The following is a 27,334-nucleotide window of genomic DNA, read 5'->3' as shown; positions in this document are numbered from 1 at the left end:
ATGAGAACGCATTGACTTTTCATTAAACACACTGTTTCTAGTAGAAATATATTTTCTGATACATTGTAAGATCATTTGTTGTATATTCCTGTTAAACTGACAATTTTCTGTAGTCAGATTACCCTCCCCCTCTTCCCTCCAGCTATTTTCTAATTTCCAGCTCTTCTCTTACTCTCTAAAGGCATGAGCATGCTGCTGCACTGTTAATTTTTATCTAATTTTTGTCTCAAATCATCAGAAACATCTAATTCTTGTACTACGGTATATTAAAGCTCTCCACTGGAGAAGGAACTTTATAAGCAAACTGGGTTTTTTTTTCTGTGTGCTTTTGAGCATTTTGTTTTGTTTCTCCAAAAATCATTTTCCTCCTCTCTTGTCTTGAGTAAGCTTGATTCTCTTCGAATACCAAAAATACTTAAATGTAACTGAAATCCAGCAGTTTTATGTTTGATACACAACTCAATAAAATGAACCTGTGGTTAGTTAATGGGATCTTTTTTCATCTTTCTTTATGACTTTTAAAGTTTGTTTTCTAAGAGAAACTTTGAAATGTCTTGATTTAATCCCAGGCTCTGCTCTTTCCCCTGTAGCTTATTCCCTTTAAGTTTTGTAATGTTTGACAAAATTTTGAATGACTTGCAACAGAATTCCAGAATTCAACCTTCATGATTCAGGAGCAAGAAGAATTAAAATTTTAAATTTTATCATGGACATGAAGCATAGACAGCATCCATCATATAAATTCCAGTGGAAAACCCTTAAAAAATGAGACAGAACTGCATATTAACAATGAATTTAACATATAACTGTTTAGGATTAAGTTAAAGATCTAGCCTGAGTCCCACATACAGAGCAGTATTATGGGTTATATATTCTTTTATAAGCATAGACCATCATTTAACTTTGGGGAGTTACTGATTTTTATTAGACATTTAATTTATTCCCACAATATCCTGTATTGCTTCCACTGCATTGTAAAATAATATAAATAACTAGCTTAAATATAAGCATCTTCAAGATGAACTATGAATTTGGTGAAATTAATTACATTCCTCAGTATGTAACTTCTGTCCACAAAACTTTCATGAAGTATTTACTATAAACAGTATTAAAGGGTATGACAGAATATTTCATATTATTTTATGCCTTTAGCTTTTCAAAAAAGTGCTACCTTATTGCTTATTATTTAATGAAAAGAAAATAAACAAAATACTAAACCTGATAAAAAGTAAACAATTTCTCCAATAGAGCAATACTTATTCCTTAGGCAAAAGTTAGTTTTAGACAAAGTATTTGATAAAGCAAGCAATGCTTTAATAAAGCATAGCAAATGAGGCAGATTGCGTCATATTTCAGATGTATTTGCTTTTCTGTATTTTATAATAGTGCTATAATAAAGTTGATAGTCTATTAAAATGCATGTAATGCCACAAAGTTTATAATTTGTTTAATATTCTCTATTTCTTCAGTCAAAATGAAAAAAAAAAATTTATAAATATGTATACCATTTAGTGCAAACAAACAAATATAGAATATCAAATCATCAAATGGTTTGGGTTGGAAGGGACTTCTAAAGATCATCTTGTCCACACTAATGATGGGCACAAACATCTTCCAACAGATGAGGTTAATCAAAGCCCCATTCAGCTGCAACTTGAACACTGCCAGGGAAAGACCATCCTCAACTTCCTCTTGAAAAACTATTCTAAACCTACCCTCTTTCAGTTTAAAACTATTACCCCTTGCCATATCACTACAGGCCTTGGCAGAAAGTTTCACTCTGGTTTTCATATGAGCCCCCTTTAAATACTGAAAGGCCACAGTAAAGTCTCCCCTTCTTCAGGCTGAACAACCTCAACTCTCTCAGCTTATCTTCATTTGAAGAGATATCTTCATCATGTCAGTGGTCAGTTGATACCCTCCTTATTTCTTTGTACTTATGATTAACTAGCCTCTTTTTGTTTCCATTTCTTTTTAATTTTTCAATTTAAATATCAGTCTGTCTCATCCTTGATAACTGTGAAAGTATCTATTAACAAAACCACTTGTGGAGTAAGATTTATCAAAATAAGCTTTGGTCAATAATGCTGGGGGAAAAAAATCCATCTTTAGTTTCATTGCTGTCCTCTGATAAATGACAAACCTTCCAGCAGTTTATATAATATGCATTTCTATTTAACCTCTTGGCTTGCTCAATCTTTATTCAATCACCATGACATCTGCTGGAAAAGCTGCACAGCAAGGTGTAAAATATCCAGGCGGTTCTTGGAATGTGGTGAGGACAATTTTTTAACCCAGATTATAGACAGCCCAAGAGAAGAAGCGTTACTGGACCTAATGTTCACTGGTAGGGACGTACTAATTAGAGACTACAAGATTGGTGTCCACCTGGGATGCTCAGGTTATGGTGGAATCCACAGCCTTGAAGAATATGGGCCAGATGAAGGGTAGAGTCAGAGCCCTGAATTTTAGGAAAGCAAACTTTTAGTTTAAGAAGTTCTTGGATGTGGCTCATTAGGAAACTGTCCTTGGGGAGAAAGGAACTGAACAGAGCTGACAGTTTAATAAGGAGATTATTATTAGAGTTTAGGAGCTCTGAAAGCAGACAAGGAAGGCAGGAGATCCAGCATAGATGAATAAGGACTAAAGTGTAAGAAAATGCACAGGGACGTGTATTCTGGGAAGAATATATGGACACTGCCTGGCTGTGTATGGATGGGATTAGGAAAACTAAAGCAGTTGAGGCTGAAATTGGTGAGAGGTATGACCAGGTACATGGCCAGTCAAGGAAGAATAAAGAATTTGTATACCACATTCTTAAATAAGACAGCAGAGGGTTACAAAGATGATGAGGGGTCTGGAGCATCTCTTTTATGAGGAGAGACTGAGGGAGCTGGGCCTGTTTAGTCTAGAGAAGAGAAGGTTTTGATGGGATCTCATCAATACATATAAATATCTCAAAGGTAAGAGGTGCCAGACTCCTTTCAGCAATGTCCAGTGGCAGGAGGAGAAGTAATGGCCATAAACTAAAACACAAGAAGTTCCACCTCAGCATGAGGAAGACCTTCTTCACAGTGAGGATGCCAGAGCACTGGAATAGGCTATTGTGGAGTCTCCCTCTCTGGAGACATTCAAAACCCACCTGGATCTGTTCCTGTGCAACCTGCTCTAGGTGACCCTTCCGTGCCAGAGGGGTTGGACTGGATGATCTCCAGAGTTCCCTCCCAATCCTAACTGCTTTGTGATTCTGTGATTCTGTGGTTCTGTGTCCCTTCCAATCAAGCCATTCTTTGATTCCAGAATTCTGTATTCAAGGAACATAACAAAACCAGTATAAAATACCACATTTCAGCATTAGCTCAGTGGTTCTGTAGCTGCCACTATAAATTCAACGGATTCATTGCATTCATACAGTTACTAGCCACAACTCGTTTTTTTCTGTCATAATAAAGGTTTCATTTTTCCCCAGGTGAGCATTACAGAGATTTTCCCCTGACCCTTTTATACCTTGATCTTGGCAAAGGTCTCACAGAAGGCTGCCCTCAGCTTTTAAGGGCTTGGGTTATGACTGAAATGTTTAAGGAAGCCAATTTTTCATTAAAAGGATGTGCTGTGATGGCACAGTGAAAAAAATAGTGCTATCTAAGTTAACACACTGTGAAAAATATGATTCTAAAATACCCATCTTTCTGTGTTCGTCAGCTACAGAGTAAAATTGGGGAAATTTCATGAGAATACAGTCGAATAGGATATATAGGGAAAAATTCAGGGAAAAGGTACAGGTATAGAAAAATTACTTGCATACAGCATCCAAAAGAAGCGAAATACACATAATAAAAATTGGGGAACTTTCGTTTATTGAATTTAGCTAGTAAAAATTCTGGAAAGTTACTGAAATATTTTATAATAACGGAACTTAAAAAGACCTGGTTAGAAAGCCTACAGAGTTACCTTCTTTTTCCAAAATTGTGGAACCTCCATGTCTGAATGAAAAGTTTTATGTCAGTCTGCTTCTTTCTCTTTCTTCCTTTTATCAAATGACTTTAATTGTTAATGTAAAGAAAATAGTGTGAGGACTTAATGAAAAATTTGCCACACAATCCTAGGCATGCCTATTGATAGCGAGGGTCTTTTCTGGATTAGTGCTGTCTCTAGCCACCTGTCTACCAGCCAATGTGCCTATTGTCTGTGAGTATGTAGTGCAAATTCTCTATAGTTTGCATCTTCTGCTTTTGACAGACTTAGCAAACATCCATGACAGATGCTGCAGAAATAAGCATCTGCTTAGTTTTCCAGATCTCTCTTGCTGCTCTCTGAGCAAAAACAAGGGAGAAGAAATGAGGAAACGATTTTGTATGCTTATTGCATGTACAAGCTTACTAATAGAAAATCTAAGAAAAATATTGATGAGCAGGATCCAGGACTTGATTTAATCTTTATCATCTTTGCTGTTAGCCAGGTTCTTTGCTGCTTCTTAATCTTTGTGAAGTGATTTTAATGCTATTAGTAGTCTTGGTAAGAAAAAGTCAAGATGGGAGACCTGAACATTTCAAGATAAAACTGTAAATGTGCTTAAATTACAGAATGTGCTGTTAAAAATGGCTGTTAAAACTTTGAATATACAAGTAGATTTCCACTGCCCTAAGTACTGAAAGAGATCTGATTTTTTAAATACAGCTGTTCTGACAGTGTTGCAAGAGTGCATAACATAAACAAGTGTTTTATCATAATTTCATACAGTTCTTCTCTGAGTGGAATTATCATAAGGGACAGTAATAAAATCTAAAAAACATAGTATATAACTATAAACTGGTAAATTAAAAGTAAGCAATCTCACCTCAACAAGTGTTTCCAGATGCACAATAAGATATATCTCGGATTATTAAATCAATAAACCAAGCTCCACTTATTCCTATTAGATATTCTTGCAGTAGTTCACCAGAGTCTCCACACTATGAAAAAGTCACATTCTTTAAATGAAATATTTAGAAAAATGGTAAAACCCAAACATTTCAGGTTAAACTGAGTCTTTGGATAGATGGAGTCAGCAGCAAAGCCTAAGAAACAGCGTGCATTAGCCTGAAGGTCACTGCATAGGGAAACTTATGGATGTCTCATCTGGATTAAGTTCCAACAGCAGATAAAGTTTTATTGTTTTAGATGTCCCAGGATATCCAGTCTGGCCTTTATCTGCCATTCCAGAAAATCATGGGCCTTGAATCATTGTTATTAACCTTAGATGGAAGTCTCAGATAGTCTGAAGCATCTGAAAACAAGCAGGATGTCTTAAGTTTGAGGAATTGTATCACTTCCAGAGAGACAAATTTTTCTTTTTGATTATTGTCAGAAGTTGTACCTATTGACTGCAGAATGTAGCAGGGAAAAACACTCTGTAACACTTCTGTTATTAATTGAAAAAGATTGTAATCCCCCAAGGTAACTTTAAAGCATTTTTACTATAATCACAGTGCTATAGTAATTCCTATATTATAGTTATATTTAATGGGCTATACTTATAGAATATCAATATAATCTAAAATGCATTATGTATGCACCCTAAACAGGCTTTCAGTACCATTTTACAATGGATGTCATGATATTTTCTGTCACTAATTGTTTAAAAGGATTAATATTTTCCCTTTTGTTTCCTGTGGCCACCATATGAACAAATTGGAACTCTTAGCATTTTTTTTTTAATTGAGAAATAGTAACTATTTCCTGAATTATGTATATATGTTCTTTTTACCTATGGAAATTCTAACACAACATAGAGAGCTCTGCTTCTGAGCACCCATAATGAGACCATGTATTGGTTACCTTGGCAGAACTCCCTGGAAATGTATTCAGGATTTTAGAGCAATACATTTTGTGAGTTACATTAGGCTCAGCTCTCAGCCAACACCTCCCAATTACCTCTCATGGATGGTGCTTTACCTTCAAATGAACTCTATGAAACCACTAGTAAAAAGGCAGTAGAAAGTTAAGGCATCAATTATCCAGCACTACAAAGTGCTTAAATGCAACTTTAATGCCTAGATAGATCATTTAGAACTGAAATTCAAAGCACAGGGTGCCCATTTTAAGCAAAATGTACTATAGATTGGTAAGAAAAGGAACTACGGAAGATATTTAATGGTCAGAGATTTAGATTAGAAATAAAAGGCATATTTAATAGATAAAGAACACATTTTTGCAGGTGGAAGAGCCTTTTCCAAGGCAAATATTCTGAAGAAACAAAAATGTCTAAAATTCCTATATATGGGCATATATGTAGCTATGTATCACAAGGCTTTAGCAACAGTAAAGTATTGAAGAAGTCTGATTATTCACATGCTCAAATTCATTAGTTCTTCTAGGTACTCAGCAAACACCAAGAATTATGTGAAAAATCCTCAGAGCAAGAGAAGTGCTAACGTTCTTCTGCAGCCTCAGGGAAGCAGGAGTCTTGTATCCCCTGCCCTTCTGCATTGCTATTATATTTAAGAAAGCCATGAGCAATCTCTAACTGAACATTTTCCATCCTCACTGAGCAAGGCAATGCTGGGTACTGCCAGTAAGGTTCCCCTCCTTCAGAGGAACACCTAAAAGACTACACTAGCCCTCTGCTCCACTGCACCCTTGTCCTCTGTTAACAGTAAAATAGCAATTATTCTTGTTGATGTGTTAAATTATATATTCTTGTGATTGAATATCTTGTGTTTATTTCTTTTTTGGAAATGCTTGAGAGTAAAGTGGCACAGCAGATATCTGTACTAAGTAAAAGCAATGAAAAAAAAGAGATAAAAAGTAAATTTAGTATCTCCATTTGAAAATAGTTGAATGCTCTTTTAATGTACCTTTGTAAAAGCAACCACTATTGATTGAACTCTGGTTCTTTTATCAGGAGTATATTAAACATAATAGAATTCACAGGACAGCGAACTGAAAAGAAAAAAAAAAAAATTTTTCTGTCCAGGAAGACATCAGTAGGTCATCACTTTACATTTACTTCCTTTTCTTCTGCTGTACAAAATTGAGTTTTGGAAAGTGGTCTTCTGCATTACTCAGATAGTAATCCTTTTTGGATCTTCAGAAGTACTTTTGACCCTGTCACAATCTAAAAATTTCAGAAAAAAATATTTGTGAACACCTCTGAATAGGTTTTACTTGTGGTTTAATTTTAGCTAATAAAATATTTAATTAGTATCTACACTGCACATCTCTGTTACTAGAAATGAAAAATTGGATGACATACAGAAAATACTCCTAGACTCATTTTACCTATCCATCTACTTTAACTCTGCAATACAAAGAAAGTTGTCTCTTCAGAGAAGTTTTGTAATTTAGCATTCAATTTACTGAAATAAAGGTTCCCTTGTCAGTTTCAGAAATTCACTAACAAATTCTGTTTTTTCATAATGCCTAGAAAAACACAGTAATGCAACATCAACCCATGAAAAGGCTGGGTGAAAGACTGAAACTTTAAGAAATTAACTGAACATGACTTCTATCCCTTTAACGGCACATTTACAATATTTTCAGCCCACCCTCATGCTTTATCCTGTCTCAAGAGGATAAGACTCCAGGCACGAAGCAATATACTCCACTTTCAAACCTCCTTTACTTAGTAGACTTTAATATGAGCAGACAAAACTGGTGCATTCAAAAAGACTTAGCAAAGCAAAATATGATTAAGCTTCATTAATGTAACAATTGTATCTTTTACATATGAATTCTTTGACTACATTGTCAAATCCTTGCAGGTAGTTTCTATTTAGTGAACTTGCTACTTACAAGAGATTTAGCAGGAAACTGTAAAAGAATCCCTCACAATAAGATACTTACTGTCATTTGAGAGATGTTTTTTGCAAGTTTTCAGAAAAGAAGTACACACTTATTTGTATATGAGAGAATGGAAACTGCACATGAATTTGGCCCTGAGTATAGCACAGGTGCAGGCCAATATTGTTAACTAGAGACTCATACCATTTAAAAGCAAGATGATTATTCTTTTTTCTATTTCTATTTCTATTTCTATTTTTTTCTATTTATATTTCTATTTCAGGAATTCTTAAAGAAAAGTGATTTGTGGTGTAAAATACAATATCTTACATGAGTTACAAGAATTCCACAGCATTATGTTTGTATGTCTATGTTTGAGTAAATTCTAGCTATTTTTTGAAATTTCTTCTAAAAAAGTGTACTCTGGAGAATATTTTACCAAGAACATTCCAACAAAAGATTGCTGTTTGGCCAGAAACATAGCTGTATTTCCAGTGCCCTCTAAATGCTGTTTGTTTAGCTTTGATTTATTCACTGTAAATGGCTTTGATCAGAATTGAAGTAGCATGAAAACAGAAATCAGGATTCATTATTTCATTAGTCAGAGGGAAAGGTACATCCCTCAACATGAGATTAAAATTAGGTTCTACTGTTAGTTGACCAATAAATCTTATTTTGTAAGGTGTAGATACTTCATTGATATCAGCATTGATGACTTAGTTTGTCACATATTCACTTTTTTACCTTGCTACATTGGTTGTCACTATTTCAGATATTCTTGGATAGTACTATACCATTGTACTTAATATCACAGGGATTTTTACAGAATCAAAAGAAACTGTCCATGAATTGACCAAAAAAAACCCCATAAAAATATATTGTTTCATATCCAAACACATTCAGTTTCCAAATATATGTATCAGAAATAAATTATTTAATAAATAACATAAATTTAGAAAAACAATATAGAAAAACAGAAACTAAGCTTTTTCTTCTTTTTGTTTAAAGTGCTAAATATCATTAAGTCAATGAAGTCTTTGAGGACAAGGTTGTAGAAAAATGAAGATAAAAATAATGGAATACCACATTAAGAAGCATGAGATCAGAGGACTGATTTTTATAAATGGCTCTTTATCTTTTTTTTCCACAGAAGAGGTTACTAGGGAAGGCATTTATGTACCAAGAAGTAATGTACAGTTTTAAGTGTACAGTCTCTCTTTCTTTCAAAAAAGGTGGAACTATGAACTGGAAGTAGTAATAAATGTCCATCCTTTTTGAGGGGGAAATAGGAAACTATTTCATGTTAAGAACTACATGCTTAAATTGCCCAAGATTTATGTCACTAGTTTTAATTTACTCACAGACTTATCTTAGGACAAGTTGAACTTCCTCTTTGTGTCAGGTTGGCTATTTCTCCTATGAGATCAAAAAATCTGAGAACAGTTAGTTCAAACATTGGAAATCAGACAGCATCTCTATTTATTTGGATTCACTCCCTGCTGTCTGCATGAGACATACATGCAATACAACACCTTTCCCAACAAACATATATCAATGTCATATTTGTGTAAAGAAAGATGTAATAAGGAGATTGCTCATTAATAGCTTTTAGGAGGCTGGAATATAGTGAGCAGATTGAAATCCAGAAGTCCAGAAGGATTCCCATAGTAAGTGTTTAAAATAAGACAAAATGAACCCAAACACTAACATGCAGGCAGTTTGATGTGTGTACTAGGCCATTGTTTGCTCTTATTTCCTTACCCAGTATAAGAGCTGCCAAACTCAGAGCCACAGCAGACAAGCTGCTTCACTGTGCATCACAGCTCACCTTTCAAGCTCTGCTTAAAATAACTCATTTTCAAACACCAACATTCTACTAAATGGTGATGCTTTGACAGTCCTTCCAATGTGTGAAACAACCTAATTGATGGCAAACTAGCAATACCCGAACTCACTGAACTGTCTCTGCTACTCTGGTAAGAATACCAATATGGAGTTATATCCTGGCGTGTTATGGGAGTGCAGACAAGGCATCTTGCTCAGTACTGCACTGCAGGATGATGCCAGAGTTGTACTGGTCTCTCCTCTATGAAACAGAGGACTTGATAACAGGAAATGAGTTGTTCTGTCAGAATGAGGTGAAACATACCCTAAATGGAATATGCATTCAGCTCGCCTGTTCCTGGATGAAATCAGTTCTCTTTTTTATCTTTTTTCATTTGATGTCTTACTTCCAAAAATTTGTGAAACCTTTCAGATGTATGGACAGAGCAAGAGAGATTGGCCTACACTGCTAAGCTACACTTGCATGAAGCCTCATCTGAGTGCTGGAAACAATAGAATGATTCAAACCAAATCAAATCCCACTTCATTGGGCAAGTAGAAGTGCACTGCTTGTCAGGCTATGATTTTCTCCTTTCTATCCAATTCTATACTTGGTTTTCCCATATAATAAAGTTCCCACCAACCACAGCTTCTTTTCTTTCTAACAAAAGGAGACAATACCTAATTCCCTTCAGTCACTTACAGAGAAATAAAATGTATACATAAAAACTGTCCTGTATATCTGGTGTAATTTTCTTACAAAAAAGTGTTATTTTTGCTTCTCTTTGTGCTAGCAAAAGATTTTGACCATATTCTATGGAGTACTCACATTACTCTTCCATTAGAATCTGAGTGCTTTGTATAGAAAGACAGTACTTTTTTGTCTTTTAGACATGGGAAAAGTGAGACACAGAGAGGAATTGCTTGACCAGTGTTATTCAGCTTACTCACCTCCTTGACAGGACAGGCAGAAGCCAATGCAGTGTTGTACTTATCATAATGGAAACACTTGCTTAAGAAAACAGCTTAACTGTTACTAGGAAAAAAACCCCTGTTACTAGGAAGAAAAAAGAGTAAAATATCAAATTGTGGAGTTCTTTTAAATACAGCAGTATGGAAATTACTCGGTAACACATAAGTATGAATCAAAGTTCTCACAGAAAACCAGCTTTTTTTTTTCCAGTTACTACCAAACATTATAATTAAAAAATCATTAGCAGTTAAATTAACAGAGGAAAAAAAAATAATAGCCATTAAAGTATTTGTTCCTTAAATTACAATAACATTTGTGCAGTCTTATCTTCATCTCTGAAAACCTTTTGGTTGGGCATTTTTTGAAAATTAGTGTAAGCATCTTTGTAAAGTGTCATTCAAAAGGAGGTGAATGTGGATGGCTAATGAGCAAAGCAGTAGCAGTAGAGTTCTGTTTTCAAAAGCTGAAGCTCTTGAATATGTTTGAAGAATGCCTGTATCATTTTTCCAAATTAAAAGCAGAACAGAACAAAACAGAACAAAATCTGAAGAAAGAGAGCTGAGCTATGATCGATTTTCCTAGTTTAAAGGGAATTTCAATTTGAATTGAACACTGTTTCATAATAGCTTACAAGTAATAATTTTTCTAATTGTTTTACTGTAGAAATGGAAATTGGAGATTAAAAGTTCATAGAAGAAAGGCTCTGTAGGATCTTTTGTTAGGTATATTCCCATAGCTGTCATATCCTTTCTATAAGATAGTTCACAGAAGATAAGTCAGTTTGAAATACATAGAAAGCACTTGACCAAACAGAGAAGTTAGTTGCCAGTAAGTCATCAGGGCTACACAGCATGTCCCTGAGATATCTGGCAACCATCAAATATAAAACCGCAGAACTGCTGACCAATGTGTGTGCGACCTATCTTTAAAAAGAACTACAGTGAGACATCAATAATTTCAGCATCACTATCACCACTCTGACAAAAGGAGTGTCCAATGTAATCTCCAGTTCTATGAATGAGTCTAGGCTTTTTCAAATAAACTTCAGCATGAATAAACGCAAACCAATATAATTAGGAAAACCATAACTAAAAATTGCTGCAAAATACCCATGTGTTTATGAAACCAGATCTGACAGCTTCAAGTGGGGAAAGAGATTTTGCCCCCCCAACAGAGTCAGTACTCTGAAATCAGTATGCAGTGGCAGAAAACAAAGTCAACAAAATAATGGGCATAATCAGGATATATTATTTCTGCCAGGTTTTTGTTTACTGTCTAAAGAATAATCATGTTTTTTGTCTTGTAATTCCCATTAAAAAGCCTGCTTCATTAAATATCCAACAAAAATTCTTCTCTTGTTCTGTCAGGAAATGTCATGTTCAGATGCAAGGGATTACCGTTCTTGCGACAGAGTGGACCTTTTTCTAGTGAATCACCTGGAAATTCTTTTTCTACAAATTATGAAGCAACTTTTCCAGGAAGCCTTTCTCAGGTTGATCTTTTAAATTTGCCTGACCTGTGTGGCTAAAATTCACCTGCAGTTATAACCTGACAGCAGCTATTTCAGGTAAAAAAATGATCATGTGATGGGTTGACCATGGCTGGAGGTCTGGTGCCCACCAAAATCACTCTATTACTCCTCCTCTCAGCTGGACAGGGGAGATAAAAGATAAGAAATGCTTATAAGCTGATACAAGGATAAGGAGAAATCACTCAACAATTACTGTCATGGGCAAACCAATCAAATCAGAGTAGGGTAATGAGAAATAAAATCAAATGTTAAAAACACCTTCCCCCATGCTTCACTTCTTCCTGGGTTTAATTTTAGTCCCGATTTCTCTACCTCCTCCCCCCAGCAGCAGCAAAGGGGCCAGGAATGGAGGCAGTGGTCAGCCTCTGCTGCTGCTTCCTCCTCAGGGAAAGGTTTCTTCATATTCTTCCCCTGTTCCAGTGTGGGGTACCATCCATGTGAAACATTCCTCCATGAACCTCTCCAGTGTGGGCCCTTCAGTTCTCAAACTGTTCAAGTGTGTGTCCCTTCCACAGGGTGCAGTCCCAGAAACAGACTACTCCAGTATAGGTCCCTCTTGGGGTCATAAGTCTCACCAGGAAACCTGCTGAAGTGGGGGGTGCTCTCTCCACAGATCCACAGTCCTACTCAGCAGCCTGCTTCAGAGTGAGGTTCTCCAAGGCTGGATTTCTGTTCTACCATGGCCTTGCATGGGCTGGAGGGGCACAGATGCCTCCTCACAGTCTGCACCACAGGCTGCTCTGTTGCCTGAAGGACCTCCTTGGTCCCTGCAGAGTTGCTGCAGTTATGTTTCACATATTCTCACTCCTCTTTCCAGCTGCACGTGCTGTTGCACAGCAAATGTTTCCCCTTCTTAAATAGGTTAATCCAGGAGCACTACCACCATCACGAATGGACTCACGTTTGGTTAGTAGTGGGTCCATCCTGGAGCCGGGTGGCTTTGGCTCTGTCAGACATAGGGGAAGCTGCTGGCATCTTCTCACAGAAGCCACTCCTGTGGTTCCTCCACTACCTAAACCTTGCCACATAAACCCAATATAGGTCTATTCTCACAGCTATCTTACTGAAAAGAGTGAAGGGATCTGCTTTTCCACTTTGTTAAAAATGGAATCAGAAATTAAATAAGGCACAAGGCCAACTTTTAAGTATGCCAGTTTAGTTCCAGCTTAGAAGTGGATCAAGTTAAAGTTAGAAGCAGAGCAATTTAAGGAATTAAGGGAGGTGATAATGACTTATAGAAAAATTTTATGGGAGAAATAGGAAAAAAAAAATATTATACCAAAAGATTAAATAAAGAGAAGGATTGCATAACATAGGAGGATTGTACAATACTTAGAATACTACTGAATTGCCACAAGATTAGAGTGCCAGAGAGCTAATTCACATTGAAACTGCTGAAATTCAGCTTTTTCAGCTCCCATTTCACAGTCCCAGAACAGTCAGTCCAAAAGGACCAGCAAGAATTCTTATTCCAGGATATGTAGGAAAAGATTACGACCCTTTTTATCTTCCTTGTTCAGAGGTTAAGATTTGGTAACAGCAGTTAAAGTTATGAGAGAGGTGACTCACAATGCATAGGGTGGAAGAGAAGCAAGAATATCAATCTCAGTGAAAGAAACTAGTTCCTAGAAGAAACAGTGCTACAGTGAACCACTTAGACCCGTGGGAGCTGAGGTCTTTCTTCTATTTGGGAACCTCAGTGAAAGCACAGAATTTTTTTTCAGTTATAAGAGAAGTTGAATAGCATTCATTCCAAATTGCTGGAACATGATGAAATACTTGTTATTGAAAAAATACGTATTCAGTGTATTTTACATGAGTAGTAGATTGTTGTCTTGCTCATCAATACAATAACAAAATTGAGGTTTGGCACTTAAATCCTTCCCTCTATCTTATTTTCTTTGTTTACACATTTTCTCTAGCTCTCCAAACTCGTGTCAAAACCATGAAACGATATGCCTGTCTTATATTGTCTATGCTCACTAGATTAATTAGGGTGACACAGTAATATACAGTATGGTCATGCACATCCTCTTGATTATTTTTGTGTGCACTTGCATGTTTTCAGGAAGAATGTTTCACACAAAAGCACTAGTTGAAGTACTTTTTTTTTCTGAAACATAATTGGAGAGTTTGAATAGTCCATAGTCTGAATTGGACTCTTTTTTTTCTTTTTCATAAGATTGATAGCAACTAATGAAAATGTAGGGGTTTTGAAAGGTTTACCATACTGCAGCATTTTTCCAGTGGCAATACTGGAAGCTGAAAAGAAACTAAAATTACTTATTTTAGAATATTTTTAAGGGGAAAAATTCTTATGAATTTGAAATAAAACATTTTCTATTTTTCTTCTTCAAATATATTTTTAAATGTTGATTCTAGAGATACTGCAATTTTTTTTTTTTTTTCATTTTTCCTGGTAAATCTTGGTGTACACTCTTAGATTATTTAGGGATTACGGTTGAAAAGACATTAGTATTCATTTGTGTCATACTCAGGAACCACATGCAATGCATTTCCCTTGTATTTGACCCCACAAGCATCTACCCTAAGAAACCAAATGTTTTCCAAAATGTATATTATTCTGGATCATAAATCACCTTTTAGGTTTTTAAGTACATAAATTTTAAGGCCTTTAGTAATCTGTAGATTATCTCACCTTTTCCTTAGGAATATAAAGTGAAATGGAGCATAAAATTATAAACCTGGCATGAGGGAACTCTCATTCTTTCTTGCTACTTTTGCTTTATCCATTCTTATGGGGATGCTCTCTGGACTACAGCCCATGAAAAGAAAAAAATTACTGAATCAGGACTTGATGTTATGTTGCTATCTTCTTAAAATGTCTTTAATTTAATTTTTATTTCTAATTCTCCAATACAGATAATATGAGTCTGTTAATTATAATTTTATAATAATTGAACTCTATGTTATTCAGCATGGCTGAAGTGTATATATTTGTATATAAGTGTATATTTGATGGTCTACACTCAATGAACTGAAATGTGAGGAGACAGAAAAAGGCAAGCTAATTCATGAAAAGCATGGAGGAAATATTGATATAGTGTGTGTATAAATATATATACATATATATATGTATAGTATATAGTTTATTTTAAAGCAGTTAACTTACTATACAAATTTTTAAAAAACTTGGATTTTAAAGGACTGAGATCACCGTAGATGTTTGCAAAGTGCTCCCTTCACTGTTAAGTGTAGCATAAAAAGAAAATTGGATGTTGCTTAAAAATCTGTGACAATGAAAGTTGGAATTACTGGCATAGGAAAGGTCAGTCGATTTTTTTCTGACTCATGAAACAGAGACTAGAAATAACAGCCTTGTATTAATTTAGATTTTATGTGTTATATTAAGGGATGCCAAAGGAGGGGTGTACTGCTATTATTAGAGCTGGTTATTATATTGTCAATTTTCAATTTGTTTCTGTAAATTCTGCTAGAAGCAAGAACTTCATTCAAATGAATGAGATATTTTGTGTAATTGGATGTAATATCAGCTCTACCTTGCTATACCACTGTAACAGATATAAAGAAAATGGAATTAAATGGCTACAGAAATTTGTATTTTCTAGTTCTCCCACTGATGGGACTGCTCATCAAGAAAAAAAAGTGAGGATGTCAGACCCATTTTCTCATTAGCCTACTGAGAAACAGATGTGAAAGGGTTCATTTTGCTAATTTTTCAGCCAGCAGGTGTTGTTACAATTCTACTAACAGGCAGAGAGATAACAATGAAAAAAATTAATAGCTATATATCAGCTCTGTTGTCTAGAAGGTTATCGTAGGCTAGGGTGATCAGCAATATACTTTCACAGGAAACTGATGGAGTAAGTAATTTGGGGGTTATGTTATTGCAGTCAATTCAACTCAAAATAAGAAGAATCAAATGAAAAAGAATAACTTGTTTCCATAAGATAGCCTTTAAAAAAACAAAAACTCAGAGATATTAGATGGTGTCCTGTGCTAATTATAGGTGCTACTCAAACATCTGTCATGAAAGAACAAAATGAAAACATATTCACAAATATAAGTCATTTCAATAGAGACCTAAGTATCTTTGTATTTATTTATTTGTGAAGACCATAAAAAATATTTAGAAAGTGGTTTCCTGTTCTTCTGTTTCAAATCTACACTAATTTCTATTGGAGTTACATTTAAACATCTAAACCCAGAAAAAGAGACTGTATTGAAGTGTATAAGGATATTCTAAATTTCAAGGTCTGACAAATGTTTTCAGGAGATATCTCTATGTTTGAACATATTTTTAAAAGGAAGTGAACACACACAGTTTTAAGAAACTTCAGGATATGACTGGTCTCTCCAGACAGGGAGATAAGCTGGAGTCGATGCATCTTGTCAGGTTCATAATCTCCAGGTTTTGTTGTGCTCAGTTAAAGACTTAAGGGGAAAGAGGAAAGAAAGAATCTTGATTCATGCCTGACTCTCACCTCCATGATGTCAGAACGAGGCCAAGGCATGTGTGCAGACCAGACCAGAGAGCCTGAAGCTATTCCAGGAGAGTAGTGGGGAAGTATCCTGTGTTTTATAATCTCCAAAGACCAAGATGATTCTTTGTTCATTTTCAAATTACTATATTTCTTTGTTAAAATTTTGGAGTCACAAATAAATCTGAAAACAGATTGTTCTTCTATGAAATTAGGTACAGCAATGAGCCTTTTCATAACTTGAAAATACGGAAGGGTTAGAATAATAACATGCTGCAATTATTTAGGGTGGTTCTTCAAATCATTCTATTAACATTTAATCCACTTCTAGAACTGCATTTACATACTCTACTGACACTAAAAACAATGACAAAATATGTACCTGCTAAATGGCACGTTCACAATTTGCTCATCTATTAAATGAAATAAAAATGCGTAATACAAAGGAAAAAATTAAAATTTAACAATCAAAAAAACCCCAAAAAAACAAACAACATCCTCAACCTGGCTATGCTGAAGATTTGATGAAGCATCTTGGAAGTCAACAAATTCAGATTTCAGTAGGCCAGCTAATTAAATGAACTGTAAAATTAAGGACCTGTTATTTAGGAAAGGTGAACTGTATCATACTAAATGCACTAAAGAACACTGTAATACACTTTGGGTAATTGGTTCAGAGAACTTAATTTTAATTAATCAACTACAGAACAACCAGAATAAAACAACCAGATCTTAACTAATGACAAATCTGGAGAACTATTCAATGAATAAATAACTTGCTTCTAAATATTACTCATGGAATTTAAAAATCTTTCAAAAGAAAAAGAGGAGCTCAAGTTATGCAGTTCACTTAAAGGTAAGTATTTCTTTTTCTTCTAGCTAAAATTTTTTGTTCAGTGCTACAGGGATTGGACCAGTGATTTCTTAGCAGTTCTAAATTTTCTAATTTGAACCTAAGATAAAATATTTAAACTTAATATTTGCAAGTAAATTCTTCTCTAAATATATTTTAGGCCACATCCACAGGTATGTGAAACAATGCAACTATAAAAATCAGTGGAGGAATACAAGCCTGGTCCTCAGCATCCTGCACAAAATTCTGAGTTCACTGTTGTCTGAATTAAATAGAGTTTTGTTTTAACTGTCCCTTTCATGGATTTCATGACAATTTTTTCAAATTTTTTTAGGTTTCCATTTGCTTCTCATCTTAATTGATTTTCTGATTGCTCTTTGTAGCTGTAGTTGTTCTAATTAAATGCTTAGCCAAGTAATCATGATGATCTAATTAAGATGTTCTAGTTAATCTCTATTTGTAGCAGTTGTTTTCTTTATAAAATTGTTTTATGTAAGGAAGCCTTAATCATTTGTTTTGTATTGTGGACACTGATCTCTACTTCCTCCAATTTAATCTTCCTCCCATACAGTTTTTCCCTTTGATTTAGGATCTCAAAGTACTGAAATAAGTTAGGTGTTCTGTTCCCTGCTCTTCAAAGACCTGCTAGTGCGTTCTTACAGAAAAATGCCCTCTGTGTTATGACAGCAGATTTCCTGGGGTTTTGTGACTGGAGCTTTGGAGAAAATTGAGCAAAGATTCAGTGTTTGTGTTTTAAGTGTATGTACAGAAAGCTGCAAAATTTCTTAGGTCTAACCTCTTAGGCTGAGGTCACTTGGTCTGTTCAGCCTGGAGGAGACTGAGGGGAGACTTCATAGCTGTCTACAGCTTTTTCATGAGGGGAAGAGAAGGGACAGGAACTGATCTCTTTTCTCTTGTGCCCAGCGACAGAACCCAAGAGAATGGCACAAAGCTGAGTCAGGAGAGGTTTAGGTTGGGTATTAGTAAAAGATTCTTCATCCAGAGGGTGGTTGTGCACTGGAAAAGGCTTCTCAGGGAAGTGGTCACAGCACCAAACCTGACAGAGTTCAAGAAGTGTTTGGAAAATGTTCTCAGGCATATGGTATGATTTTTGGATTCATATCATGAAGGGACAGGAGCTGGATTTGATGATCCTTGCGTGCTCCAGGATATTCTGTGATATTCATAAAACAGAGCACTACTTTTGCCAAACAATGTAATGTTACTGCAGTGTGATAGAGTGGGTGGCCAGAACTGGGACAAGCACAGTGTTGTGTAAACACGAGTTAGCTCTTTTGTTGTGTTTTGATCTAAACTAGCTGGTCCACCAAGACTGCAAGCATCACTTTCAGGAGGACACATTAGTGAAACTACACTTGACTTTGAAACTACGCTTTTCTCCACCTTAGAAATCTTTAAAACCGTCCTCCAGCTTCTTCCAAAGTCATTGGTCACGTATCAGGAGACCGAAAGGCATGACTGAAAACTGCTGGTTTTGGGGTTTTCACCCAAATCATAACTGAGTCCCAAAACTCTCAAAGACACTAACTAAGTCCACTTGAACTATTTTGTAATAGGTGTTTTAGGGCTTGAGAGGCCCAACTGTAAATGTTATGCATTACCAAAGTAGTCAATCTACTTTAAGATTAATTCCAGGTACTTCATACCTTTCAGCCTGAAGACTGTGGATCTTTTCTTGGACAGAGTAATTTAGCAGCATGGATTTGGACTCATTTATGCACTTCCCCACAGGAACTACTTTTATTCCATTTCTTGACACAGACAAACCTCTTGCATTTTAAGGGTAGAGACTTTCTGTCAGAGAAGTGCTGAAAGCCACAGTGAATTAGAAAGGATATGTGTTACTTGCAGCAAACTGAATTCACATAATATTATCAGAAGTATTGCCACATTATTCTGTAATTTCTTCAGAAACAGAGGCTAAACAGGAGTAAGGGAATAAAAGTAGGTATTTATTTGAAAGGCCTTCAAAGGGACACACAGGGGAGCCAGAGGCTACTGCCAAGATGGACCCCAAGATAGACAACAGGTCACGAGTTCTTCACACTTTTATAGGTTTGGTTCATTTGTATATCAGGGTTAATTCTCCAATTAAAGCTTCAGTTTAATGATGTAATTCCCCTCACTTGCCCCCCTTAGAGGCTCTTTGGTTTATACTTTTCGGGCCTAGGATGGTCTGAGTGTCCTTGAAGACCAGGCCCCAAGAAGCTTTGTTATGTTTGCCTAGCATGAGAGAGCCGAAATTAACAGGCTACAAGGAACTTCAGTTACACACTAAGCAGTACAGAATTTGAAAAATATAAAAGTTACAACCTAAGGCATCAATGGTATAAGTATCTATCCATACTAAAAAAAGAAAGAAAAACCAAAATCTTTAAAGACTCTCATTGGATTAGATACTTCTGTGTGTCATATGCATCATTATGCATCTGTAATGAGAGTTTCCCTGTGGTAAACTGAGAAAAATGATACAAAAAGAAGTATAATTTACTTGTGAAATCTATCATTCATTACCCTACTTGTATTTTTTTTCCATTGATTATGAAAATTGAACATTAGTATAGGATTATATTCCCCTTCCTAATTTGCCCATACATGAGCTCTTTTACTAACATTATTTGGTCTTAAAACAATAAGGAAAATGAATGTTTATGTCATAAAATCTAATGGCTAGAATTCTCAGTTTATTAGTTTCACACATTATCTGAATCCTCCTGTTTCCTGAGAAATAAAAAAATAAGATAAAATTCTGTTCATTTCATGTTCAGAAAAGCCATTTTTTAAAAATGCAGAAGGAAATAAATGTGTCTACTCAGGCACCCTAGGATATCACCCAAAATGTTCTATATGGGGACTGGTCTTTCAGAAGTGCTGAACCATAACTGTCATTTCTATTAGGATGTCTCAGACACCAAGAGGCAAATAGAGTATATAATGAAGAAGTCATGACTCAGGTGCTGAACCTGAAATTCCTGAGAAGTCTTAAAATATGCCATCCATGCTCCATGAGGCTGGAAGTTAAGAAATAGGACCTCTGGGAGACATGAACTTTTTAAAAAACCAGATGGAGTTAGGTGGATTAGTGTAGTGTTTTTAAAATACCACTAGGTTTCTAAGTTCAGGAAATGGAACAACACTCTATAATATTTCAAACAGTGCTAAAAACCAGTCTAAGTGTAGGCAACCGAATTAAGCCTAGGAAAATTTGAAAACTTCCTCTGCTGAATAAATGAAGGGACTTATTTCAGCTTCTTAACTTTCAACAAATACAAATCTGAAATATTTTAGGATACCTGGAGATTTTTTCAGGGGTCATTTGCAAAATAATTTAAATCCATTAGTTATTCCTCTTTTTCCTTATAATACTGCAGTATATTGTGTTGCATAATATAAAGACTTTTTATAAAGCCTTAAAGAAAGCTGATATGGCTGAGATAATTTCAATGTATTAACAGTAGCAGTATACTTGCTTTAAACTCACACCACAACATGCATGTATGTAAGCCAGGAACTCATGCCTGCTGAAAACCTAGTGAAAAATAATGTAGAAGTAATATTAAAAAAAAAAAAAAAAAAAGGAGGCAATATTCCTCAAGTAAAAAAAGCACAGTATCACATAGTGTTTTTTTACTGGATAGACCAGATTGCCTTCACACTCATGTCTGATTCTGATGAGCTTTCTCATCTGAAGCCCTGTGCAGTGGGAAAGATCTATTGATTGTCTTAATTTCATGTTTTGCAAGAAAGTTTTACACACACTTCCTGTATTATTAAATGCATAGTCTGTTTCTGCAGGCTTTCCTTTAAAATCTGTATTTTTAGATATTACCAATTCAAGAAGAGTGTGATTTTCATCAGCATGAAATTATTCACAGTATTCATTTTTGCTTCATCTTAAATAGATGTTATACTGAAATTATCTTAAATTCAGAAAGTGTGTCTTGAATTTAATATTCTAGACTTACAAAATGAGGTTTAAATTTGATTATGAAAAAATGAAACATGGGGAGCATTAATTTAACATATATGCTATCAGATTAAAAAGTCCTTTCCATAAATTTCTTCTGTGCAAAAAAAAAAAAAAGGTAGAACTTTATGATATATCTGACTATCATTTTAATTATGTTAGTGTCAGCCTCCATGTGGTGTTAATAAACACTTGTATTTATATAGTACATTTATTGGAATTCATTTATTCACTAATATTTAGGTCTTGATACAATGTCAAATCTCTCTGCTATACAGAGTATACAATAAATGGGGTAAGACAGGAAAAGTACCATATGAAATTACTGCAGGAATTTTGCATTTGTGTGGAATTATGCCATCATTTACGCAGTAAATTTCCCAAAACTTTCCCATGGTCTCTAGCTGGGCTTCAACTGATTGATATATAAAACTGATATACTGAAAGAAACCAGGTCAAAAGTATCCCAGTCACTGTATGATATGAAATAACCCTTTGGCCAGTTGGAGTCAGCTGTCCTAGCCATGTCTCCTCTTAACTTCCTGCTCATCTCCAGGCCGCACGATGAGGTAAGAGAGTGGGATGAAGAGAAAGTCTGTTCAGCAATAGCTAAAACACAAAAGCCAAAATACTTGTTGTTCTGAAGAATGTTAACTACATCCCAGCCAGACCCAGTACACTCATGACGAATTAAAACTAGAAGAAATAATAAACATGAATTACATAAGACAGTTGGCTATGTGTGCTGGTTTTGGTTGGGACAGAGTTAATTTTCTTCATAGTAGCTGTTACGTGGCTGTGTTCTGGATTTATGCTGGAAACTGTGTTGGTTAACAGAGGAATTTTTTTGTTACTGCTGAGCAGTTCCTGAGCAAAGCCAAGGCCTTTTCTGCCTCTTACCCCACACCACCAGCAAGGAAACTGGGGATGCACAAGAAGCTGGGAGGGGACACAGCCAGGACAGACAGACACAGCCCAACTGTTCAAAGAGATATTCAAGACCAGATGGCATCATACAAAGCTGAGGGGAGAAGAAGGAGGAAGTGGGAGTGGGGGTGTTGGCATTTTTTCTTCCCAAGCCACCATTCCATATAAAGAAGCTCTGCTTTTCTGGGGATGGCTGAACACCTGCCTGCCCATGCAAAATGATGAATGAGTTGATTGTTTTGCTGTTCTTGTGTGTATGGCTTTTGCTTTATCTATTAAACTGTCTTTATCTCAACCCACAAGTTTTCTCACTTTTACTCTTCTGATTCTCTCGCACATGCTGAGAGTGTGGAAAAAGTAGTTATAGGGTGCTTAGTAGCTTGCTGGGATTAAACTGTGGCAGTCCTTTTTGGCATCCAGCTTGAAGGGCTCAAGATAACAGCAGGTTTTATTGGAATGGACTTGGCTATTGTTGCTGTTTAGCTATTGATTGCCAGGTTCCTGTGCTTGCCACAGAACTTTCATGGCTTACTGTATATTACAGCCCAGTGCCCATTAGTGGCCACTTTTTGCTTTTTCTGCTCAGTGTGCTTTTGCTGCTCACTGTGCTGCTGTGCTGCTGATCATCCTAATTTGTTGTGCCTGGGAACAGCATGGGGATAACATGTAGTGGGGATGCACCTGGACTGGCAAATGGCCAGGGCCTTGTTGCTGTTTCTGTGCTGCTCTACTGAACACACTGGAACTCCATTGTCAGCTGAAGTCAAAGGAAGTCTGACCTATGGGAAACTCCACATGACAGCAGGACACCATGAAGAGTCTGTGGCCATGAATATGTTCACACCAGAGCAGGTGTATTTTGAAGTGGCTGTGGCTGTGGTTACATTTGTGCTGCAGCTGGTGAATTTAAACAATTTTTTGACCTTCCTGTTTGTCCTGCGTGACCAGATCATAGAATCATAGAATTTCTGAGTATTTGAGCTGGAAAATAGCCTTAAGATTATCAAGTCCAGGCACTAACCCAGCATGTGAAGTCTATTACTGGACCATGCCTCTAAATGCCACATCCATATATCTTTTGAATAACTCCAGGGTTGGTGACAAAACCACTTACCTAGGCAGCCTATCCCAATGTCTGACAACAATGTTTTGGAGAAGAATTTTTTTTTTTTATATTCAATCTAAAATTTCCCTGACACAACTTGAGGCCATTTCCTCTTGTCCTATAACAAGGTTCATAGGTGAGGGTAGAGCAGGCATTCCTTTTTCTTCAGTTTTTGCAAGGCTTTAGACACTGTGTTCCACAACGTCCTGATTTTAAAGTTAGTACATTATGGACTGTGTGGGTGAACAACCAGATGAAGAATAAGCTGTTTGGATGATCTGGCTCAGAAGTCTATGGTTAACAGATTGTTCTCCATACCATTCAACCAGAGTAGTAATGGGTTTGCATGCCTGTCTGGACCGACAGGCTGGAGAAAGGAGCTAATGGTAAACTAATGAAATACTAAAGGACAAATGCTGCATCTTACCCTGGGAAGGAAGATTCTGGCTTTCTTACAGGCTGTGGGTCTGAGGAAAACTTCTGGGTCCTTGGGGCAGAGAGCTGAAACTGAACAAATAGTGTATCTTGTCAGCAGAGGTGGTCAACAGCATCAGGGACTATGATAACCAGATAATAGCCAATAAATAAGGGAAGAGATGATCGTCCTCTACTCAGCAATCATTAGACTACATCTCTTGGCATTGGGCCTGCTGAATACAAAAAATTGTCATAAATAAGCTGGAACAAGTAGAGCAGGGGACTATCAGAATGATCAGGGCTGGAGCACTTGTCCAGAGATTGACAAACCTAGGCTCATTCAGCCTGGAAAAGAGACAGCTTCAAGGGGACCTAGTGGCAGCTTCTCAGTAACTACAGGAGATAGGTGAGGTGATAGAGGAAATTGACCAAGGCTCTTCATAGCCATGCATGGTGGGAGGATTAGAGGCAACAAGTGCAAGTTCAAACAAGAGACAGACTAGGTACAAGAAGAAACTTTTTTCCTAAAAGGACAGCCAGGCAATGGATCACACAGGCCTCAGAGACTGTGCAGTCTCCAGCTTTGGAGATTTTCTAGACCTGACTGGACTAAGTCAGTTGGACCTCACAGGTAAACATAGAGCAGAAGGCTGAGCTAGATGTCTCCCAACCCTAATTATCTTATGTCTTGGGGTGACTTTATGATGTGTCCTATGCCCAGAAAGTAATTTTTGTGCCTTTTTATGACTTTAAACTGAGCCTGAGTGGGGGAAGGAAAAACTGAGCAAAACTTTTTCAAAGCAGTTTGCAGCTTGTTCCAGGTCACAGAGAGATAGTGACTTTTTTTTCCAGCTGCAGCAGGGGAGGGAGGAGGCACCTGGCTTCCGGCTCCCTGGTCAGCTTTTGGCCAGTTGTTCAGTTTCTTTTTCTCCGGAGAGAGGCTCAGAGTTGAACTTTTCTTCCTTCCCTGGAATTTCAGATTTTCTCCCTTTTCTGCTGGACTACTTCAATATCACAGCACATCAGGAGGACTTTCCATCGAGCACAGAGGGACTGGCCCTGGGCCAAGCACCAGCTCCAAGGAGACCAAAGGGAGGACTCTAACACTTTCCCAGGTTTTTTCTCCACAGTGAGAGATTTTTATTATTTAGCATTATTTTCCTTTTCCTGTGTGTTTGTTAAATAAATAGTTTTTATCTCTTTCACTTTCCTTTGAGGAAAATTTATTTTTCCCCAAACCTTGTGGGGGAGGGGTGGTGACCTGCCTTCTCTCAGAGGATGTATTTCTAAATTTGGCCAAACCGGTACAAATTTAGGGGTGCCCAAAGTGTACTTCTTCTCATTTCTCATTTAGGCACAGCTCTTAATAGTGCTTCTCTGGAGACTTTTAATAGCATCCAGAGGAAATGTTTATATATATATTTACTAGTAATTTCCTACCTCTCCTGAGAGAGAAAGACTATAAAAATATTACTGAGAGACAGAAGCTGTTCTATCTTTTTATTGAGTAGACATTATTACAGTGAATATCATTATTCCTCTTCAACTGAATTACTTGCTAAATAGGTGACCTTTGGGAATATCTGAGGGGTTTTTTTTTTACAATATTTGATGAAATGTTTGTATATTTTTACTTGTAGTAGTCCAAAACCATGCCAAACTGACAGTGAAATCATAACATTTCCAAAGTATGATTTTATATAATTATTTTTCTGTAAATTTCTGTGCTGAGTTGTGAGTCATTCTTTTTGGGGAAATTGAAGTGAATTTGAAGATTCAACTTTTTTCACTGTAGATGACTATTTAGTATCCATGTTTCAGATAACTCACCTTAAATGTTACCAGCCTAATATGTGGAGTTGTAATCTTATTATGAAGATTTATATTACAGGTGTCTAAAATTAGCTGAGATGATCAAAATATGAATATAAATGTTTTCTGATTTTGAAGTTTTAGTAGCACTGGAAAGCACACAACTCAGTGGCAAAATGAAGACTTTAGGATGAATTTCAGACCTCCTATTTCCATTAAAAGGTTGCATAGCTTTCATTGTTGTCTGATCTTTGGAAAGAAAGGAACTGAGTGGTTTCAGTCAACTTAGAAATATGTGTAGGTACACACATTTGAAAAGGTAACCTCAAAGATAACCTTTACTCAGGAATCCCCTCTGACAAAAATAATTTTCTAATTTTCCTCATGAGAATTTTTTTGTGCTATTTACGGCAATCCTGAAGTTAGAACTAAGCTAGGAGAATCGTTTCCCTGAATGCACAGTATCCAGTACAATGATGCTTTCATGGAATCCCAGAGTCAGCTAGGTTTACAGAGACCTCTGAGACCAGCAAGTCCAACCTATGACCAAACACCACTTTGTTAACTAGACCATGGCACTAAGTGCCACATCCAGTCTTTTCTTAAACACCTCTGGGGATGGTGACTCTACCACCTCCCTGGGCACCCCATTCCAATGGCCAATCACCCTTTCTGTGAAGAAATTCTTCCTAATGACCAACTTAAACCTCCTCTGGTGCAGCTTATGTCCTCTTGTCCTGTTGCTGGTTATCTGGGAGAAGAGACCAATCCCCACATGGCTACAGCCTCCTTTTAAGTGGTTGTAGAATGATAATGTTGCCCCTGAGCCTCCTTCTCTCCAGGCTAAGCAGCCCCAGCTCCCTCAGCTGCTCCTCATAAGATTTGTGTTCCAGACCCTTCACCAGCCTTGTCACCCTTCTCTGGACAGGTTCCAGCATTTGAATGTCCTTCCTAAATTTAAGGGCTCAGAACCGGACACAGCACTACAGGTACTACAGCCTCACCCCCTCCTTGCCCAGTACAGGGGGACAATCACTGCCCTCATCCTGCTGGCCACACTACTGCTGACACAGGCCAGGATGCCATTGGCCTTCTTGGGCACGTGGGCACACTGCTGGGTCATGTTCAGCCTGCTGTTAGTCAGTACCCCCAGGTCCCTTTCTGACCGGCACTGAATCAGTTTGGTGTTTTGTGGCATGTGACAATTAATAGCATATGTATCTACTAATAATACCTATAATAATCATTTGTTGTCACTTAATCACAGATAATCTGCAAGCTGTTTCAGTAAAATACACAAATAAAACCAACTTCCTGAAGACTAGAAACTCACAAAGAATATTTGGGAAAAATTTTAACACCTTTTACTAATACTGAACTGGTATCTAAGGAAAACTAAGAAAGAAGAAGTTAATAACAGCACAAATTTACAAAGCCTGTCAGCTTTCTAAGCATGAGTACATTGAGTGTGTCTTGCAGTCCTTTACTGTCTAATTTTTTTTCTAAATTAAAGTCTTGAAAACTTTTAGTCTATTTAGTATATTAATTGTATCATATATATGTAAGATGAAAATTAAAGAGATGAAAATACTTTTTGTCTCCCATTTCACTATTTATATCCACATTACAATATTTAAGGCATTAAAAGCCAGACATAGGTTTTATTGCTTTCATTAGTAG

The sequence above is a fragment of the Coloeus monedula genome (genome assembly GCF_965178545.1).
Source record: "Coloeus monedula genome assembly, chromosome: 3".
In the NCBI taxonomy this organism is placed as follows: domain Eukaryota; kingdom Metazoa; phylum Chordata; class Aves; order Passeriformes; family Corvidae; genus Coloeus; species Coloeus monedula.
This window is presented reverse-complemented; position numbering follows the sequence as displayed.